Here is a 7529-nt window from a genome sequence, read left to right on the forward strand (position 1 = left end):
TTCCAGCGAAGTCAATTCATTCTTGGAACCATTTCATGCAGGTATTTCTAAAAGCCCATCAAAATTATAGTTATGACAATTTGTGTTTAGAATTAGATAATATTTTCATGTACGAAGATGAATCTTTAGATGATTTTTCTAACAGATTTTGGTCACTTTGTTATCAATTTCATTTATGTGATTTACCTTCGACTGAATATTTGATTGAGCATTACTCTTCTCTTGTTTCTTCTAATTCTAAAGATAATAAATTAAATAATGAAGAACAAGACACATCTAATTCATTTATTAGTCTTGAATAAACAAATTATTTTATTGAGCTTGAGCCTAAGATTGAAATTAGATCACATCCTTTATTGTTGGAAAGTTGCAACACACATTTTCTGATTTCTGAAATGAATATTTCAAATATAAATATAGAATATGAAAATGTAATTGAGACAATTTCTAATGATTCTGGTGATCAACAAGTAGGCCCAATAGAATCTAATCAATAACAAGATTTAAATAATGAATATGTTAATCTATCTTCTCTTAAGGTGAATACTAAAAATTTAGAACACATTTTTACAACTGAAAGAATTTCATTAAACCAAAATTATGATAATACGACGAGTTATCAAGATGACTCTTTCAAGCCAACATTATATTCTGGTAGTCATTATTTTCTTTATCATGATATCTTTTCAGATCATATTTCATTAAATAATGACCATTTTAATCTGTTGGTTGAAAACAAGTTTATCACTAGTTCTGAAAATTCTGAAATTATTGCTCATTTAGATGATAATTCTTTAGTCATCAATGATGTTTCAAAATATTCTTCTCTCATATTTTCTGATTCTGTTAGTACAAATTAGTTATTTGATTTCCAAGAGAAGGAGGTAATTTATGATGAATACAATGATGATGATGACAAAGATTTTTATCCTATACAAAGTGCACTAATTATAAAAACTGATTTCTCTCATGAAGATTCACGTGCTATGATTTTGTCTCCTATTACTGAACACAAATTTTATCCTGAACATTTTGATGAGTTAGCTTTGCAGGTTTCTAACACTTTTTATTCTGATTTTCTTTTGGAAACTTGCATCTATAACATTTTGTTGGAATGCTCTTTTAGTGGCAATTCGATCACTGAATTTAATGATAGGTTCAAGAGTTTCCCTGTAACATTATGTTGTAATTTTAATGTCCATAGCAAATTGGTTATGATTTCTTTCTTTCAATTCTTTCGTTATGTTTTCTTTTTTGATCTTTTATGCAGGCATGTCCAATATCTTAGCATTGAACACCCTCAAGATGCATTAACTAAAGACAATGAATATGTTATTCGAAATTTTAATCCTGAATATAAAAAAGAAATTATTTTTCAAATTAATTTGATGTTCATTTCATTTCAATTATCTCATTATCGACAAAATTTAACTCTTGAGAATGTTCCCTCACAATCTTCCTTGCTACCTTCTCCTTTGGTTAGTTTTGAATCTCTTACAAATATACATCCATACTTTTATGATCCGATAGATATTTGTTTGGAGACAACTTTCCAAGAGAGATGGTTTTCAAATAAGTTATTTGTAAATAAGTTGTTCTTTGTACATACTTTATTTTTAGATGTATATAATCAAATCATTTTTTTTTTTTCAATTGTGCTTTTGTTACTGATATTTGATTGATGTGTATATACAGTAAACAAAGCACTTGAATGGTTACATTGGAAGTTTGATTTTACCTAGTCATAATCTGCTTTTTTAGATTAGGATTAGGAATATATTAGATTTCTTTTTGTTGATTAAATAAAAAGATGATTTTAAACATTATAAAGAAATACATGGAAGAAGACGAAGATCCATTGAGGTAAACTGACTATTAAATTCTTCCAGGTATGCATTTGCAATTTTATTATCATCTGTTTGTGTGTTTTTATTTCAATTTGTTCTTTTCTGCTCCACTTTTTTCTTTCTTATATTTTGTTGTCTTTTTGTAGGTTTTGGTTTAATCCAGTTTTTGTGAATAAGTTAGTTGTGGTAAACATAAATGCTAAATGGAGCATCTTTCAAACCTTACTCAGGGAGATTTTCTTAACTTGAATTTTTTCTTATCATTTTTGTGATATGTTTTAAAGCAAGATTTGAGTAAGGAAATAAATCTTTGTTAAGCTCTCAAGTGCAATTTTTAATCACAACTCGTCATTAGTTAGTTTTTAATAAATTCATGAAAGAGAAACTCATTAAGCAAGACAACACTTCTGCTTGACAAATTCATAACAAGATCTTAATGCCTTATGTCAAGATATTACTTTTATCTTGTTTGAGTTGTTTCTATTTCATGATTTTGTTTGCAATAGTTTGTTTTCTTAATTTGGTTTGCATTTCTCTTCTTCTTCTTCTTCCTTTTTTTTTTTTTGTTGTTTTGCCCAGCTGGTTCACGGACCCTGGTCAGTTGATCCGCTACTCCAGGTTCGATAAATCTGGGTGGACCCCACCCGAAGGGGGTCCACCCCTCGGTCACCACAGACCTAACCCCAAGAGCTTTCGGGTTTCGACCCTGTGACCTCCCATTGGCGAGGCCCCGACTTGACCGATTGAGCTAACCCTTGGGGCTATTTGCATTTCTCTTTTATCCTACTTTCGGATCTGATTTCACAACATTTCATTTTGTTCCCCTTTGAAAATCCCCTTGGTAATATTACCAAATATTTTAGTTGAAGAGCTTTTTCACATCCATCTTTGGTCTGATACATGGGAAATTTTTACTCTTTCAATGAAGTTCATTAGTAAAAGGAAGAATATCAAAATAATCATCAAATTGCTATCTTTCAGATTTAGATTTGAAACTCTTATTGTGTTTCCTTGTCATTTTAATAATCTCACTTTATAATATAAGAGAATTCTATTTTGCAACAACTTATCTTATAAAACAACTACTAAAGTGACAAAAAAGCAACAGATAAGTTTAGTATTCTATAACTCTTCCATGTCATCCTATCTCTTAAGGAGAGGATTTGTCTCCCCATCTATTAGCACAAATTATCATAGTATAAATTAAAATTTGTGTGAAAAACCTGAAAGATAGGGGGTCTCCTAAAAGAGCCAACCTACCATGATCATGAGCTTTGATTGTTATGACATTATCACATCTGGTTTGCTGTAAGACAAGAGGTCTCATCACGAGTCGGCTTATTCATGACTATCAACACTTGTGAATGGCATTGTCAATATCTAGTCACCAAGCCAAGACAATGGTTTTCAGAGTTATTAATGAAATATGTCTTCTCTGAAATACTAAATAGTAGATGGGATACTGACATTCCTTTGGGTTAAAAATGTAACCTTGTCGAGGCTATGGACGCCTGCTGGCAGTAGTGGCTCTACCTGTGACAATGAGAGTTCATCTTTCTTACTAAACACAATCCTAAACTTTTGTCCTTTAGTTTATGCTGTCATTAATTAATGGTTGTTGTAAACATGGTCTTGCTCTTATGATCATTACAAGAGATGTTCAAAATGATTAAACTCTGTTTTGAATTTTTCAGGGATTTCATAGAGTCTGAATCTTAGCATTTTGATTTTATTTAGTCTTGCTCCTTTTCCTTTTTGGGATTTCATTAATAATAAACCAGAGATAATTGGTTCTTCCTAGTGTGTCGCCAATTGTTGTAGTACTCAACAACCCCCCCACTATTCACTTAATTCTCATTATGGGGACCCTTTAATTGGATGGTTGGTCATATTACTATTCGATTTTGAGAGTTTGGATTGCCTAAATGAGTTCATTTTGTTCTTATCTTCCTATCATAACTTGTTTGATCTCATTTAGACATTTGGTTTGAAAATGCTGCCTAGCTGATGATCGAACATTTTCACTACCCTAACCTAATCAATTGTATAAATGTTCATTATTTCTAGCCCCCGAGATGAAGATTATTATTATTATTATTAGTGGCTATATTTTCCAAAAAGCGGCTATGACATATCAAAACTTAAGGACATATTAATATCGGGAGATTTCTTTTAGAATCTCCGATATCATAAGTCCTGATCCCACTTATCATTGGTTGTAGTTTATTGGTCGGAAAAACCCTTTTATAATAGTCATATCAGAGTTTTCATAGTTATGACATCAAAGGAACTCTTTTAGAATTCTCCGATACCAAAACTCCGATACATATGACATTGGCTCTTTATAATAATAAACATACTTAAACTTCGAAACACATAAGTGGCAACCCTTTTAAAATATTTCAGTGTATTATATTTTAAACCAAAGTTTAACTATTATATATAAGCACTATTAGAGGATCCCACATGCCACATCATACTCCGCTCCAACATATCGGAGATACCATATCGACGTTTTTGTTATTTCTCTCCATTCAAAACCTCTGATGTATGATATGTGATAATCATACATCACCGATCTCCGATCTCTGACACGCTATTCACTTCGATATCCAAACCCGATATAGTTATAGGTTCGATTTAATACAAAATCGCATCCACAATATCACAACTTTGGTTATATTGCGACCATTTCAATATCCGTATCTGATATGTGTTTTAATGTTGATTAATAAGAATTTTGCATGTGCCTGTCTAATCAGAAACTTTTGAATGAGACCTCTGATATCACATAGACAAAACAAAGATTCAATATTGTGGATCTGATATAGTTATCAAAAAGAGTTGAATGTGATTTCACATCTGCTCTCATATCAGAATTATTGCAATATCACATATGTAAAATCGCCGATATGACTTTATTCTATGATTGTCGATTTGGTTACGAACCTAATATGGTATTAATTATGGTCTAATCAGAATTTCGCATCCACTCCATATCAGAGCTTCCCATATCGCAAATATTTTGCATTGTCTCATTTTTAAAGTTGTGATGAGCTTATCGTCAATACCACTCGACTCTTTCCACTTGTCACCTCCAGGGGTCGTTATCTTATTAATAGAAAATCCACTTTATTAAAATTAAAAGGTCTTGAGTCATATGTGTATTAAATTTTTGTCATGGCTAATTCAAATTTTTCTGTTACAGGAAAATGCTGGGGCTGATTTGAATAGATCATTCAATCAACAGCCACTCAGCCATGTGTGGAGATCCAAAGAGGAAGTCAAAGAAAAATCTTAAATGAAGACTAATACTATGAAGAGCACAAGCCTGTCTAGCACTCTTCTCTGTAGTGGTCAACATAAATTGAACTCAATAGCAAGCTAAAATGGGTACTTTATCAACATAAGCAATCAAAATGCGGCTTGTGATTCAAAAGAAGAAATAACTACCTGACTTAATTGCTCGGTTGTGGAGAGATACATGGAGCTGCTGATATTTTCATGATCTCACCTCAAACTCTGTATAAATAATCTCTTCGCAGATTATATATGGACTTTTGTCTCCAGGGGAGAATTTAGAGGAGAAGAGGCTAAATGCTATTAGAATGTTCAACCCATTGTTAAAAAATTCTATTTCATTTTGCACTATTGCAGTGGGGTAGAGGTCTTCTTTGCAGACATAGATCGAGTGCTAGCAGTGAGAGATTTGCACTATTGCAGTCTTTGACATTTATGTACTTGATTTAATTTTGTAATAAAGTTTGTTTCTACAATTGCTTGTATTGCACTATTGTTTGCATCAATTGTTGAAATAAATAAATTATTCAACTTTTCAATTGCATTTCTATGTATGAATTTAGTAATTGCCTTTATGCACTATTATTAAATGTTAATTATTAATTCATTTAGAATTCTGATCAAGCTACCTTGCAGAATTAATCATAAATGCATCTTGAAATCTGAATTTGTATAAGAAAAAATGTTATTACTTTAAGCTGGATAGCTATCTAACGGTTTAGAGTTATAGATATTTTTCTTTTCATCATGGCATTTTATTTGAACTACTTCAATATCATGTCATGAATATTTCGGTTCTTATGCATATGTTATTAGGAATTGGAACTATTTACAGTTAGGTGTCTAGTAACTACTTATTAGGCATTTATGTTTTGTTTTCTCTGGATTCCTCATATGGTACATGTATCAGCTCATTTTCAGGGCCTATCAGCTGGCCGAATGTTTTTGGCTTTATTGTACGTGATAATTATATTTCCTTAATATAATATATCCTGATTTTCTGTCTGAAAAAAAAAAAACTACTTATTAGGCATTTAATTGTGAATAATTGTTTTAACAAGGAATAGATCTCATGAATTATTTCCTTAGTCTAATTTCAAATCCAATTACTACATGTTTCTTTTCCCATCTCATTAGATTGCTCTTGATTGATAGAAAGACTTCTCTTTCCTTCAGTTTAGATAGGTCTAGGATAATTGCATCTTAGGTTAAGTTTTGCATGTTAATTGTAGTTCTTGCATCTTAGAAGTCATTTTTCCAAGAGGAAAAATTCAGTTGTGACTTGGTTGAGCCCCATATCAGCTTAAGGATCACTTTCTTGCCTAATCAGCAAGAGGGATGATCTGATGTCTCTTCTCTATTGGTAGGTGAAAGTCATATTTTAAGCCAGTGGAGATAGAGAGAAGGTAATTAGACCTAGTTTAACTAGTCAGAACCACCATTTCAACGGAAAAGGAGTTGTTCTAAGTTCTTGACTGGGTGGTCTCCCTTATAATGTTGTAAGGAGATATTTTCGAGCCTTCAATAAGTTACTAGTCCTGGAGCCTTGGTTGGAAAAATGATCTGGAGCCCTACGATAATTGCGGGTTGATTCACTAGTCCTGTAGTCGAGTTGGAAAAAATGCTCTGGAGCCCTGTATAGCTTGGGTAGAGACTGATATGGTGATGATTAGTGATGTTTGACCGTGAGGTGGAATCATTGGTTAAGGGTTGAGATGGTTTGGCCTCTGGAAGCCCTGGTTTAGTTTTGCTTGGTTTATTCCATGAGATCCCCCATTCACGCTTGGAATATGACACGTGGGTGATTGGTTGAAAAAGAGATTTGGTTCAGCCCAATCTATGGTCAAGTGGTACATGGAAGTCCTTAACTTGGTTGGATTTTCATATATTAGTAAAATCACTTTCCCTCTTATATTTCATGAGTATTTATACTTGTTATTATGTTGCTTTGAAGGTTGTTCTATCATTGTTATTATTCTGATTATAAACATGATTTTATGATAGATTCTAGTTATGGCTCTTATCATGTTTTGATTAGTAAATGTTTGGTTATTGAATGCATGATTTAATATATGTTATTGCAGTTATTATGAGAGGACATTAGACCTTCTTGACTATTCTCAGATAAGTATTAGACCCTTATGTTCAGATATGCATTCATGACCTGTAGATTACATGTTCACAATGTGTTTTACGTAATCTCATTCATGGTTAGGCTTGGTTAGGTCAATCCTTCGATCAAGTTTTGTGTTAAAGACTTTGTCCTTGTGTAATTTATTATTATGGAAAGTCTCATCAAGTTTTGGGCAGTGATATGGAGTCTAATTATGTTTGTATTGGCGAAGGATATATCAAATTATTACATTTTTTTTAATTGATATT

The sequence above is a fragment of the Pinus tabuliformis genome, chromosome J, assembly GCF_031772625.1.
Source record: "Pinus tabuliformis cultivar Carrire ecotype Pingquan chromosome J, CPIR1, whole genome shotgun sequence".
In the NCBI taxonomy this organism is placed as follows: Eukaryota; Viridiplantae; Streptophyta; class Pinopsida; order Pinales; family Pinaceae; genus Pinus; species Pinus tabuliformis.